Genomic DNA, 16,111 nt, shown 5'->3' on the forward strand with positions numbered 1-16,111 from the left:
AACTATGCAATCCGATGTGCTTCCCCAATGGGAATAACTATGCTTCTTTTTGTAGCCTCTCCAGATCTAGAAAAATTCCTCCATATCACTGTCTCTACTTTGATCTGTCTCTCTAGAAACTACTGTTGTTGTCTGGAAATCGCTCTGCCAAGGAAATTGAACTGCTGATGTGTATTCTCCAAGTTCCAATTGACTTGTTCTTATAATCCTCTATTGGAGCACCAACGGCCAAGATTATAACTTAATCAAGGACTAGGATCATCTTGAAGTCGATCGGTATGAGTTTCTAGACTATTCTCACCTTGACTTAATTAATTTTGATTAATTAACGAGTTTTCCTAATTTTATGCTTAGGAAACATTAAAAAATAGGTTAATAATCTAAGTCATCTCTAGGTGGAATTTCCATAAACGATTTCTGGGTTTTGGAGATCTCATGTATTCTAGCCTCTCCACCAAGTTTCATAGCTATAACACATCTTATGCTATAAAAAATAACACTCCATCTTAGCGAGGATTCTGTTATGGTGTTACACATCCTGCCACAACACTGACTTTGTATCATCTCCTATCACGTTGTTGATGTTTGGCTACTTCTGCCCACCAACCACTGCACAACTATGATGTTGCATATGTGTTTCTACTGACACTGATATATTGTTTCGAACTTTGCATTTGCATTGCAACTCCCTCTCATCTATTGGTGTTGCAACTGCAACTGAGAAGCGTCTAATATATTGAATCATATGTGTTCAGTATGATGCATCTGTCTCCTGAATCCTGATTGCTACTAGCCTCTACATGTCACTGAATAATATGCATTGTTTCTAACTCTACACTGAGTCACCTTCTCTGTTATCAACATTGCATTTTTCTCCATTCATCCATCCTGCTACTGAATACTATGGGCCCCCATAGCTAGGTAATGATTCTTGAGGTGGAATCCTCAAGGACCCTTCCCATATTTGTAGCTCTATGGGGATACAAAACCAAGTCACCCCACCTCACTCCTAGATTTATATTTGCGAACATCCAAAAATATTCCTCCAACCTATAGGACAACTTGTCAATCTCAGTTGACACTGCCTGTTGGTCTTGCTTCTCCTACTTTTCGTTCTTCTTGAGAGGACACTGGGTATTGTAGTGACCGAACTCACCACACCTGAAGCACTTGACCTTTGATAGGTCCTTCTTCTCCTTCTGCTCCCCCTGCCCATGACTGGGACACTTAGATGCCAGGGCCACATTCTCCTCCTCCTTCACACCCTTTGATCTGCTGCTACTATTTCCATTGATGGAGCTCTTAAGAAAAGCTCACCTCATTTCCTCCTACTGTAGAATGACCCACATCTTGTCCCATCTAGGTAGTGTGTCTCTGCCCAATATACTTTGGATGAAAACTTGCTAATCTTCTGAGACATTGCTTGGTTCCAACCGTACTAGTTGTGATGGTTGAGGTGTTTCCCCAACAACTGCAAGTTGATATTGAACCTCCTAAACCCTGGTGAGAAACGTATCTATGTCTTCCCCCTTTTACATCTTAATGCATCTCAATTTTTCTTCCAGGAACATCTTGATCTGTTTGTAAGTACCTTGATATAGAGTAGAGAGAGCATCTCACATCTCTTTGGCAGTACCTTTTCCAGATTTATGCGAGACTATATGGTTCCAGACTCCATCCAAGATCAACCACTTCGCCTTCGTCATTTCCTTCCTATATTTTTTGAGTTGATCTGCATCCTAGGGAACTACCCCCACATTATCTATGTAGGCTTTCAGGTCATATTCAACTAGAAGGAAGGATGTCATGTCCTTCCAGATGACGTAGTTGGGTCTGCTATACACACTTCCTTCTAGAGTGAGAAAATTTTCACTCAGCTACTGCCAATCTACTACTAGAAAAAATTGAACTTTTGAGACTCACAGTTACCTGAGAGAAATTTTCCCTGTGTGTGTGATTTTCTCTTCCGCCCAACGTTGATTCTACTACTGCAAAACCCTCTGTGTCCAACCAAAGAATCTGCTCTGTGAAAATTCTGATTTGGTGTTTCTCCCTCTGACTATTGGAATTACTATCCCTAGAAACTTGAATTTTCTACCAACCTGCAACTGCAAATCGAATTTTTCCCCCATCAATTCGGCCTACCTATCAAAGAATTGTGCAACCTCTAGGAATTATGGCTTGTTGTTCCCACTGAATAGGAAAATTCCCTTCTCCACTTTTGAGCTTCCCAGTTGATCACTCACACTCTGATACCATGTGAAAATTTAATCTATCATAGCAAGTGGAAATTCTTTTCCTAAATGCTAATTTATTTAACGATTTATTTGCAATTTTCTACAACAAATACCAAATAATTCACACTGTGATTTTCACAAATAAAAAATGTGGAATAAATAGTGCTAGAAACTAAGAAAATATAGCACACATATAAAAATATGACATCATTATTTTGGCCAAATGTCCTCGGAAAAACCCAACTTGGGAAAACCGGTGCAGCAGTTGAGGGTTTTATTATTATGCAGCAATGAAATTTTGAGTACAATCTATGGATGCCCAACTAGAATGTTAATCTTCCTAAGGGCTATATTGTTTTTTGTTTAGATAATTTCATTTCTTCATTAACGCGTTAAGTTCACCCCATATCGTCATTATATTATTCAGATTTACATCATTATTCATCAGCATATGAAACTATGTAGAAAGAACGACATCATTATCATCAATGTAGCGGAACATAAAGGGTATCAAATATTTGTTAAGGTTGGGCCATATTCATCCTAGTTCTAGTCCATTTGCTTCTTTGGTAGTGCTGGTCAAGAAGAAAGATGACTCCATGAGGATGTGTATTGATTATCAATAACTTAACAAGAAAACAATTAAGAACCGGTATCCAATCCCAAGGATTGATGAGCTAATGGATGAGTTGAAGGGAGAAAAATACTTTCTTAAGATATATGTTTGATCGAGCTACCACCATATCAAAGTTCAGGAACAAGACATCCTGATGCCATTATAAGCAATATGAGTTTTTTGTTATGACATTTGGGATAACCAATGCCCTCGCTACATTTTATTTCTACATGAATTGTGCATTCAATAAAGAATTGTGAAAAAATCTATTGGTTTTCTTTGATGACATACTCATTTACATCAGAACTTAGGGAAGATCATCTTAGGAACTTGGACGATTTTTTGGGAATTTTAGGAGAATAACAGTTTTATGCAAAAAATTGCAAATGTGAGTTTGGTATGACTGAGATGCTTTATTTGGGTCATGTGATCAGGGGAGACGAGTTCAGGTACACCAGGATAAAACTAGGGTAATCATCGAGTGGCCTATCCCCAACAATGTGAAAGAACTAAAATTCTTCTTTATCCTCTTCACATATTACAAGAATTTTGTTAAGGGGTTCTCATAGCTGACGGAACCTATTATATACCTCACTAAGAAATGGGCTCCCATTTATATAGATGAATCATATGATAACCTTAGAGAGGATGAAATAGATAATGATTTCATGTCGTGTGCTAGCTTTACGAGACTTCACTCAACCATTCGTGCTTGAATGCAATACTTCAAGTATAGGGATAAGAGTTGTGTTGATGCAAAATAACAATCCCATTACTTTTGAGAGCCACAAAATCAAGGAATATGATCTAAATTACTCAATATATGATAAGGATATGTTGGCCATCATGCATGCATTAGCCAATTTTAGACTTTACTCAGTGAGGAACAGGTTTAAGGTGAAGAGAGATCATAACAAATTAAGGTTCCTCATGGAGCAAAAAGAGTTGAGTGAGCAAAAATGGAAGTGGATCAATAAACATCAAGCATATGATTTTGAGATCAAGTACATTGAGGGAAAGAATAATGTGGTAGTCGATGCCTTTTCAAGAATACTACTCACTCTCTTTCCTGTGGAGATCTCAGCTGATTGGAAATATCTCTTGCTAGTTGAGTACTACAAGAACAAGTTTTCTTGTGAGGTACTTGATGGATTAACCTAGGATGATAGGTACTATGTTATTGAAGACGTCATTTATTTCAAATATATGATCTATGTAGTACCAGAATCTCAACCTAAGGAAAAGATTGTTGGAAATAATAAGAGGGGGTGAGTCAATATTTCTCTTTAATTAGTTAATTTTTAACTTTATATAGAATTAGTTAACAGTAGCATCAAATCAACACATAAATCAACACCATTCAACAATGCATGGTATCAAATATAGTCACACACCATATTTTTAGGTGGAAACCCTTCCGGGAGAAAAACCACCAAACACTTCTTAATATAGGCCTTTTTAATAATACATTAATGGGAATATCCAACTTCTGATATTCTCCAACTACAGATGAAATGAGGATCCAACCCCCTAATTCATCAGCTACAACTGGAAGGATGCTCCAATGACCTAGTTTATAGGCTCTAACCTGAACGATGCTCCAACGCCCTAATCTTATCAACTTCAACACCCTAGATTTACCATCTCTGGCTGGAAGGATGCTCCAATGCCCTGTGCAAGATCCAACCTACCCTTGCACCACCCTACCACCCTGAAGTGTTCTTAGGCTCCAACCTAAAGGAGACTCCACTCTCCTGCTATTTACCACCCTACCACCTTTTTCAACAAGCTACTACTTTCCCTAAGGGCTCCAAACTTTATCTCACCACGTCGGACCATGTTTCACAATTTTTAGACTGGATCCCCCTATGCTCAATAAAATAAATAATATCAAAGTAATTTGTGGGTGTTTTTCAATCTGTAATACTAACACAAATTCATCGGCAATAAAAACAACTTCTTATGTTCAAGCGATCAAACCCTAGCTATCAATACTAATGTTGTACCATATGTATCCAAAACCCTAGCTTCAACAACTAAGACCAATATTGTGTGTCATAGAAATATATTTGTTGACAACCCTAGCAGTAGTGGGTCAAACTCATCGTCACAACAATTTTCACTATCTCTTCTCTCGTCCCACAATCTTGTATAACTGCCAGTGGTTTCACTATCAACTTGTGACCATGAGAAAAAACCTAAATCCCATAAATATGACCTATTCCTAGTTTTAATTTGTATCAACTTTTGTGTTGATGAGTTTAGGATCATAGGATGTCATACCAACTGAGTCTACGTTGAAGGATCAATGTTGGAACGTCTAGTAATATGTTGCAAAAAACCCTAGCACTGTGATTTCATCATCCATATGAAAACAATACCATTCTCAATGCATCAAACACACCATTCTCTGAAAGTGTTCCTCTAACAAACCAAGTAAAATTATGCCTTCAAGACTCCTTGTTTATACAAACCCTATAAATGGAAACATATCATTATATTGATCTAACCAATTATGCATTTATAAGTAGCTCTCAACATCACAATATCATAAATAAATATATATTCTACTTCAGGGACAAGATAATTCTTGTGGTGATGCATACAAGTCCTTTGTCTAATGATATTACATCCAATCAACAAATTACAGTAGTATTGGGAATACAAAACATGGCATGTATTTATGTTGGCATATAAACTTCTCTATCATGTTGACCTTGTAAACTAACCTTTGTTCACACTTTAACAATAATAACGTATCAACTACTTTTTCTATTCCATAAATATATTACCACTAACAGCTTTGAGAGTTACAAGATTGAAAATTTTGTTTAGCACACCAAATCAATCACTAGTGAACAAACTATGTTTTTCCTGTGCACTTAACGTTGTAGATGATGTCTACTAAGAACTTGTTGAAGCAAAGAATATCATAGATAAATATCAAATGAATGCTTAAAATTCCTCCACTACTGATGATACTTATGTGCTTAATACTATTGTAGATGAAGCCTCTTCTCTAAAGGTTGGATCATGTCCAATGAAACCCTTACACCATGGCAAACAATCCAAACAAGAGTTGGGACTGATACATTCAATTGATCACCTTGGAATTATTCTCTGATTCGAGTCCCAAGAAAGGCTAGATATGTGGACTTCATATCACCCTCCTAAAATGTCATAACTTTGGTCCACTCTGTCACATAAATAAATCAAAATCATGCTACTGAGAAGACAAATTATTTAGCCATTGAAAAGATTTATTATATATGAGATTAGTCCACAAAAAAGTTTCAAAAGTTTGATAAGGACCACTTCTCAAGAGGGTCGAATAGATTTTCTTATTCAAGCGCAGAGATAAGCCACAGAGGTTCCCATAAATTTCCTTACTACAAGGTTGAATTTCTTCTAAGGTAAATTCGGATATGTTCTTGATTCATCATTGGAAAAGAAGCTTTGGGAGAAGGTCAAATAAGGACAAGGTTTGGGACAAAGTTTATGGGATTGAAATGAGGTAAGGAGGTTGAATTAGCAGATATTACGTTTTATTACATAGGTTAGAATAGGATAAAGATTAGGGCTAAAATAATATAATGGATAAGGGTGAATTAAGATAGAGGTTTTGAACAGAGATTATAACCTAAACAAGGTTGAAATAGACATTGAAACAAAGTGAGTGTAGGGTTGAAAAAAAGACTAGAATAAGGGGTTGGAATGAGGCCGAAAAAATGTATAATTTAGGGATAAGGTGTGCATAGTTTTAGGGAGGACATAGAAACCTTTTAACCCAAAAAAATGACATAAAATGAAGCCCTATACCAAGAGAAAACCGCAAAAAAAAAAATCCTCTAAGACAATTGTACCTCTAGCAAAATCTTTGCTCGGATTTGTTCCCAAATAAATCCTCAATTGGAGTAGATATGTCTTAAAAAGAACGTCAAAATAGGATAAAAAAGTTTTAACAAATAACCATCACCTAGAAGGTAAGAAATTTAGCCCAAGATCCTTCAGAAATTTGGCATCCGCCTTAAATATTCCAGACTCTTCTTGGCCGCAAAATATTTCAGAGAGAAGTTTGCTTCCTTTAGCTCAGATCTTGTGTCCATTTGAATGGCTAATGTGACCTCTATATATACAAGTTAAGTTTACTTTGTTTTTGTGAGACCGGCCTTGAATATGATCAAAGATATGTCTTTTGGGGCCATAATTGTTGGGTGTGGAGCCTGATTATCTTCTATAGTACCGGCATGTTGGACCCCAGTTCAAAATGGGGCGGCAACGCCGCCCGTAAAATAATCGCTGCCGCCCCCCCCCCCTGGCGGGGGGTTTCGGGGGCAGCGCCCCCGAAGCTAAAAACAGCTGTAAAATTGCCTTGTAAAATATAGTAATTTCTAGTCAATCTGGGCCGTTCATTAGGCGGATGATCTGACGGTAGAACTTATGTTTAGTTTAGGGTTTTTTGCCCTAGAAGGCAACCCCTCTCTTTATATGAGGGCATTGTATTTGAGGCTGTGAGATAGATGTGTATTCGGTGAGCGAGAAACATAGAGGTGAGACTGTGAGAGAAAACAGAGGATATTACAGCGGTTTTGTTGTAGGTTGTATCTCTTCATTTTGCTGGATAATAGAAAGGAAGGACTGGCTGTTCGGGGTGGACGTAGCCCAAACTGGGTGAACCACGTATATCTGTGTCTCTCTTGTTTTGTGCGTTTTCTGTGTTTATATTTCTGCAATATTTTATGTGTTCCATTGCTCCGTAATATATAATTTTCTAACAACTGGTATCAGAGCCGAAGGTCTATTTGGCTGATAAACTCGCAGGAAAGAAGGGTTCCTGGTTCGAGTGGGAGCAATGGCGGAAGATGGTAAGTTTAGGGTCGAGAAATTTAACGGCCAAAACTTCTCGCTGTGGAAGATGTAGATGGAAGATTATCTGTATCAGAAAGATCTATACCTACCATTGGGCAGAAAAACAAAGATGCCGACGGGTATGAAAGACGAAGAATGGAACCTTCTCGATAGAAAGGCACTCGGAACAATACGGTTGTGCCTTGCTGCATCAGTCGCCTTCAACATTTCGAAGGAAACCACGACAGAGGGTTTGATGCAGACGTTGTCAAAACTATATGAAAAACCCTCGGCCTCAAACAAGGTATTTCTTATGAAACGGTTATTTAATATGAATATGTCGGAAGGTGGATCTATTGCAAACCATTTAAATGATTTTAATACAGTTACAAGTCAGTTAAGTTCTGTAGGGGTAAACTTTGATGATGAAGTTAGAGCTCTGTTATTCTTGTGCTCATTACCAGAAAGTTGGAATGGTTTGGTAATGGCCATCAGTAACTCTATTTCTGGATCTAGTACTTTAAAGTTTGATGATGTTGTCGGTGCTATCCTTAGCGAGGAAATGCGACGAAAAAGCTCCGGTGAGACATCGGGAAATGCTTTGAGTGCAGAGTCTAGAGGAAGAAAAATGGAAAGAGGAAAGAGCTCAGGATATCGCAGTAAATCAAGGAAAGGCAGATCCAAGTCCAGATCGGGGATAGTGTGCTGGAAATGTGGAAAGAAAGGACACCTAAAGAAAGATTGTAGATCTCAAAAGGGAAAAGAAGGAGATACACAGCAAGAAAACAATCATGAAGCAAATGTGACAGGTGAGGTGTTACAAGATGCTTTGATTCTTTCTTTCGAAAATATTACTGATTCCTGGGTGGTAGATTCAGGGGCTTCATTCCATGCCACACCTGATAAGAAATACTTTCATGACTATGTTCAAGGAGATTTTGGACAAGTTCGTCTAGGTGATGATAAACCCTGTAAAATCGTTGGAATGGGTAAGGTTCTTGTAAAACAGCAGAATGGAAACCAATGGCTATTAAAGGAGGTAAGGCATGTTCCAGATCTAAAGAAAAATCTGATTTCAACAGGGCAGTTAGGCGGTGAAGGTTGTGTGACAACTTTCACAGATAAAGCTTGGAAGGTCACTAAAGGAGCCCTGGTAATAGCAAAAGGAGAAAAGGTTGGTACATTGTATTTATGCAATGGTATTTCTAACTCTGTTAATGCTTTAACTTCTAGAGGAGCAGATGCAACATTATGGCATCATAGGCTCGGACACATGAGTGAAAAGGGGATGAAGATTCTTCACTCAAGGAATTTGTTGCCGGGTTTGAAGAATGTTGATTTGGACTTCTGTGAGAACTGCATTTATGGAAAACAGAAGAGAGTCAGATTTCTCAGAGTTGGGAAAGAAAAGAAGAACGAAAAATTAGAGCTTGTGCATACAGACGTATGGGGACCTGCTCAGGTATCATCTCTCGGTGGCTCTCGTTATTATGTTACCTTTATTGATGATGCAACTAGAAAAACTTGGATTTATTGTATTAAGAATAAATCTGATGTATTTGATACTTTCAAGAAATGGAAAGCTTTGGTTGAGATTGAGACAGGAAAGAAATTGAAGTGTCTTAGATCAGACAATGGAGGTGAATATTGCAGCAAAGAGTTTGATAGGTACTGTTCAGAGCATGGAATTCGCAGAGAGAAGAGAGTTCCAAGAACACCACAAGAAAATGGTGTGTCAGAAAGGATGAACAGAACAATCATGGAGCGTGCAAGGTGCATGAGATTGCATGCAGGATTGCCTTTACAGTTTTGGGCAGATGTTGCAGATACTGTTGTTTATTTAATAAACAGAGGACCTTCAAGTTCCTTGGATGGTGGTGTTCCAGAGGAAGCATGGACAGGGAAAAAGGTAAACTACTCTATTTTAAAACCTTTTGGTTGTGAGGCCTTTGTCCATATTGATAAAGAAAATAGAACAAAGCTTGAGGCAAAGTCAAAGAAATGTACCTTTATTGGATATGGTGTTAATGATTTTGGTTATCGCTTATATGATTATGAAAATCACAAAATCATTAGGAGCAGAGATGTAATATTCAATGAAAAGGTCTTGTATAAGAATCAGTTGCAGGAAAAGAAACAAGAAAAAGAAAACAAGGAATACGCAGTTCTTGATGAAATTACTGAAAAAGTAAAGGTGCCTGAAAATAATAATAATCAACAACCACAACAACAGCAACCATCACAACAACAACAGGCACCCCAAACACCTGAAAGTGGTGTTAGAAGATCTACCAGGACAAGTAGACCTCCTGAACGATACTCTCCTTCATTATATTATTTATTGTTGACTGATTCCGGTGAACCTGAATGTTATGAAGAAGCAATGAAGGTTGAAAGCAAGAAGAAGTGGGAGGTAGCCATGGAAGAAGAGATGGGCTCCTTAATGCATAACCAGACTTGGGATTTAGTCAGGTTGCCTGCAGGAAAAACTACATTGAAGAATAAATGGGTTTACAGGCTGAAGGAAGAAGATGGAGGAAAGCAAAGGTACAAAGCTAGACTTGTGGTGAAGGGGTTTGCACAGAAGAAAGGTATTGATTTTGATGAAATATTTTCTCCTGTTGTTAAAATGACTTCAATCAGAACTATTTTAAGTCTTGTAGCAGCTGAAGATTTGCATCTTGAGCAGTTAGATGTAAAGACAACCTTTCTCCATGGGGATTTGGAGGAAGAGATATATATGCAGCAGCCACAAGGATATGAGGTGAAAGGGAAGGAGAAACTTGTGTGCAGGTTGAAGAAGAGCTTGTATGGTTTAAAACAGGCTCCAAGGCAGTGGTATCTAAAATTTGACAAGTTTATGTCTGAACAAGGTTATACTAGATGTCACTCTGATCATTGTGTTTATCTGAAAAAGCAAAATGATGGCAGCTATATTATATTGTTATTGTATGTAGATGACATGCTTGTTGCAGGATCTAACATGCAGGAAATAAATGTGCTCAAAAGAAAATTGGCAAATTCGTTTGCAATGAAGGATTTGGGTGCTGCAAAACAAATCCTTGGTATGAGAATAACTAGAGACAGGAAAAATCGTAAATTAACATTGTCTCAGAATGAGTACATACAAAAGGTGTTGAAAAGATTTAACATGCAAAATGCAAAACCAGTTAGTACACCTTTTGCTAGCCATTTCAAACTTAGCAAAGAAATGTGCCCAAAGACCCAAGAAGACATGGATTATATGTCTAAAGTTCCATATGCATCAGCAGTTGGAAGTTTAATGTATGCAATGGTCTGCACAAGGCCTGATATTGCACATGCAGTGGGAGTTGTAAGCAGGTACATGAACAATCCAGGAAAGGAACATTGGATGGCAGTGAAATGGATTCTCAGATATTTGAGAGGTACCACAAATCAGGCATTATGCTTTGGTGGTTCAAACATATCCCTACAAGGATATGTTGATGCAGATATGGCAGGTGACAGAGATAATAGGAGGAGCACTACAGGATATGTATTTACTGTCGGAGGAACAGTTGTCAGTTGGGTTTCAAAAATCCAAAGTGTTGTTGCACTTTCAACAACAGAAGCAGAGTATGTTGCTGCTACAGAGGCTAATAAAGAAATGATTTGGTTACAAAGGTTTATGGGTGAATTGGGTAAGGAGCATGATATGGGCACGTTATACAGTGATAGTCAAAGTGCCATTCATCTTGCAAAGAACTCAGCATTTTATTCCAGGACAAAACACATACAGCTCAAGTACCATTTCATACGATCAGTGTTGGAAGATGGAGAGTTGAAGCTGGAAAAGATACACACTAGCCAGAACCCTGCAGATATGCTAACAAAAGTTGTAACCAGGGAGAAACTGAGAATATGCTCAGTTTCAGTTGGTCTTCAAGGATGACGATGAAGATGAGAAACAGCCAAGTCCAAAGAGGAGTCATTGTCCAGCAAAATGGAGCAGCGGTGGAGTTGCTACAATCAGTCTCCAAGTGGGAGATTGTTGGGTGTGGAGCCTGATTATCTTCTATAGTACCGGCATGTTGGACCCCAGTTCAAAATGGGGCGGCAACGCCGCCCGTAAAATAATCGCTACCATGGGGGGTCCAGGGGGGGGCGGCAGCGACTTTTGGGAGCCCCCCCCTGGTGGGGGGTTTCGGGGGCAGCGCCCCCGAAGCTAAAAACAGCTGTAAAATTGCCTTGTAAAATATAGTAATTTCTAGTCAATCTGGGCCGTTCATTAGGCGGATGATCTGACGGTAGAACTTATGTTTAGTTTAGGGTTTTTTGCCCTAGAAGGCAACCCCTCTCTTTATATGAAGGCATTGTATTTGAGGCTGTGAGATAGATGTGTATTCGGTGAGCGAGAAACATAGAGGTGAGACTGTGAGAGAAAACAGAGGATATTACAGCGGTTTTGTTGTAGGTTGTATCTCTTCATTTTGCTGGATAATAGAAAGGAAGGACTGGCTGTTCAGGGTGGACGTAGCCCAAACTGGGTGAACCACGTATATCTGTGTCTCTCTTGTTTTGTGCGTTTTCTGTGTTTATATTTCTGCAATATTTTATGTGTTCCATTGCTCCGTAATATATAATTTTCTAACAATAATAGGAGGTCAATTGTATCAATAAGGAGATTATGCTTGAAATTGATTTTGACATGAACCCCAAAAACCCACAATCACTTGATCACATCAAATTTAATTCATTTTTTAATGAAACTCCTCCTTGGTCATCAAGTGATGAATTGCCACATCATCTTAGAATTGGGGCTTTTGACCACAGGATAGGGACTATTGCAAATTGTAACTAGGTTTGGTCTTCATAACACAAGTTTCATGCTCAAGTCTAGGTCAAAAGCATGTTATTCATGCTTCTAGGTCTTTATAGGACAAAGAAGAATCTATTTCATGTACTATAGTCCCATTTGGACTCTTTGTAACAAAGAAACTATTTGTTTTAAGTGAAGAAAGCACATTTATTCCTCCAATACCAAGTCGGCCCTATTCAAGGTGAAGTCAACCTAAAGGAGGGCTATTCAACCCCTCAAGAAGGTTATAGATAGGAGGAGTATGAATAACTTGTAGCACCAACTATCACAAGTTCAATCTACAATATCGAAGGAGAATAAAGAGATGGAAGGACGAAGGATAAAAGAAGAAGTTGAAGTTTCTTGGTTTTATCGCTTTTTCTAACCACACATGTGAAGCTACCAGTTGTAAGAGGCCAAAATCATGGGGTTGAAATTATGAAGTGAACCTACATGGCGAAAATTCTAGAGCAAAGCTACAGAAACTACCTTGGAAAGATCTTGTTGGGAGCCTAACTTGGTGCTTGGGAGGGTTATGGGATTTGGTATTTGGGTCTTGGAAGTCTCACTGTAAGAATATTTTATAAGAATAGAAGATTTATATTTTAGTTTTCCCCTTGGAGAGGTTTTTCCTAGCTTGGAGCTTATATATTGTGTACTTTATCTCCTTGTGATCTTCATTATTTTGGTAATTTCTTAATGAACAAGAACTAAAGAAGTAATAAAAATCCAACTAGCATCGCAAGTAATTATCAATAAAAATCATCCATATTCTACATTAGGGGACTTTTGAGGTCTAAAATGGGCCTCCTAAGAAAAATGTACAACAAAAATAAACTTTATAAGAACCAATAGGATTCAAGATGATGATGTCAACCATGGGGGATGATTCACCATTTTTGGAGTAAAAAATTTAAAAGATTAAAAAATAACAAAATAATAAAACTATTTTTTCAACTCATATCTTCAATGTATCTCCCTAAGGTTTTACTCAATTTTTGAGTGGGATTACTCGTTGGATGCAAAATTTAATTCCTCATCCAAGGAGTACCCATGTTGCATATTTTTTATGAACCCTACTACACGAAAAATGAGAAATACATGAAAAAACGTGATTACAATCACGGTTTTCATGTATTTCTCATTTTTCGTAAAGCAGGGCTTATCGAAAGTATGAAACATTGGTACTCCTTGGATGAAGAATAAATTTTTGCATCCAACGAGTGTTTCCGCTCAAAACATGGGTAAAACCATAGCGAGATAAGTTGAAAATACGAGTTGAAAAACTAAGTTTTTATTTTTTCCCTCTAAAATTTGATGATGTAATCTAATCTTATTTTGTGATTTTCACTATTATTTTATAATTTCCTTAGGAGGTCGATTTTAGTCCTCAAAATTCCCGTAATGCAAGTCTCTTGATTTCACAACATGGTATCAGAGGTAAGGTGCAATAAGGAGATTGAAAACACATCCTAGTTTGCACTATGGTAAGGGTTATGAAGAGGGGCTTCAATTTTCTTATGAATATCTCTACATCCATCAAAGGTTACATCATAAAGTTTATCTCAAAGCTAGAAAAAGAAGTGATAGATGGGATTCTATTCTCTGCTTTATCTGATACTTTTAAGGATGAGAATCTATGGGTTATTAATAGTGGTGCCTCCATACATATGACAGGTGAATGCAGTCAACTCTAGACTTTGTCAAAAGAAACCTCCTTTCATTCAATCGAACTTCGAGACAAGAATAGTTACCCATTGAAAGGTAATGGATATACTTCGTTGGAGCTCAATTCTGGTGGAAGTATTCACCTCAACAACATTATATATGTTCTAGGTTTGAAGAAAAACTTATTTTATATTTCTTTTCTAGAATTAAGAGTGATAGAATTTATTTTATTGATGGAAAGGTTTCGTTTTGGGGCAAGGACTTTAGTATTGATAACGCTAGGGTAATTGGGATTAGTGAGGGGAAACTATATCGAATTTTTACTCCTCTATCTCAAGCCCTAGTTCACTTAGACATGAAACCTTCCAAAACTATGGCATAGAGGGTATGGACACATTCATTATAATATTTTCCATCTCTAAATCAAATGGTCAATGGAATCCCCAAATTGAAGGAAGAATATGAAGGGATATGTAAGGGTTTTACTCTAGGCAAGAACGTGAATAAGCCATTTGCAAGAAGTGATACCAAATCGAAGGAACTTTTAGAGCTCATACACTCTGATGTATGTGGTCTTATGGCAATAAGATCTCTTGGTGGCATCAATATTATGTAGCCTTCATTGATGATTTCTCAGTGAAGTATTGGTTATACCTTCTCAAGAAAAAAAATGAGGTATTCGATAAGTTTTAAGAATTCAAGAATGAAGTGGAAAACCTAATTGAAAGAAAGATCAAGATTCTGAGATCCGATGATGATGGAGAATATATCTCCAAAGAAATGATATAATTTTGTAAGGAAGTAGGGATTAAGAGGGAGCTAATTGTTCCCTATAATCCTGAACATAATGGCATTGTTGAAAGGAAAAAAATAACAATTGAAGAATGTGTAAGAGCCAAGCTTCATGATCAATATCTCCCTCAATTCCTATGGGGATAAGCATGTGTAATGTTGTCTACTTGTAGTTTTGAAGTCCTCACAAGATTCTCAACAACATGACTCTGTAAGAAGTGTAGGTTTTAACCCCATACAGAAATTACCTGCATATGAATTCTAAATCACAGAAAAATAAACAATGTGAGAGCATAACACATAAAACACATATACACAGAGATTTTCCCCTGGATCCCAAAACCGGGACTACCAGCTTGATTTTTCATCATATTCCTTTCAATGTTACAATACATATTTATACATGCTAAAGCATCCAATACCATGGACCAAAAAACCATAGGTAGGTTTGCTCAACCTAATATAGGGTCCAAAAAAAAATTTCCCGGGGTAGCGAGGGGGCTACCCGCCCCCCTCTAACCCCCCGGTTCACTACGTGGGTTAGTCGTGGAAAGAATATAACACAACCCAACAAGAAGCATTTACAGGAAAGAAGTCAGGTGTGGATCATCTTCGAATATTTGGATGTCCTGGTTATATACATATACCAAAGGACAAAAGGAAGAAGTTGGATCCTACCATTAGGAAGGGAATATTTTTTATGTATAGTGCTTCATCAAAATCTTACAAAATCTATATTAAGGAGGATCATCAGATTGATGTAAGCAGGGAAGTCATCTTTCATGAAAGTATATTTTACAATAAATCAAAATATGTTTCAGTCGATTCCAATGAAGAAGAGATACCTCTATTTGAGGATATCTCTAGAGAAAATTATGGTCAAGATCCAGCATCATCACAAGAATATGTTGAAGGTCCTAGAGAGCTTGTGCAACAAGTAATTGTTCCTGAAAATCAAAAGAGGCTTGCTTGGTTGAGAATTACTCTACAAGAAGCAGAAGGACACACAACAAAGGCGACCTTTAGAGAAAGTAAAAGAACAAAAATTTATTTTGGATATGCAGCATATATGACAAAGGTCATTGAAGTTGAACATTCCTTCTATGAAGGTGCAGCTAAATATCAAGAGTG

This window comes from Pinus tabuliformis, chromosome 2_2 (assembly GCF_031772625.1).
Source record: "Pinus tabuliformis cultivar Carrire ecotype Pingquan chromosome 2_2, CPIR1, whole genome shotgun sequence".
Classification (NCBI taxonomy): Eukaryota; Viridiplantae; Streptophyta; class Pinopsida; order Pinales; family Pinaceae; genus Pinus; species Pinus tabuliformis.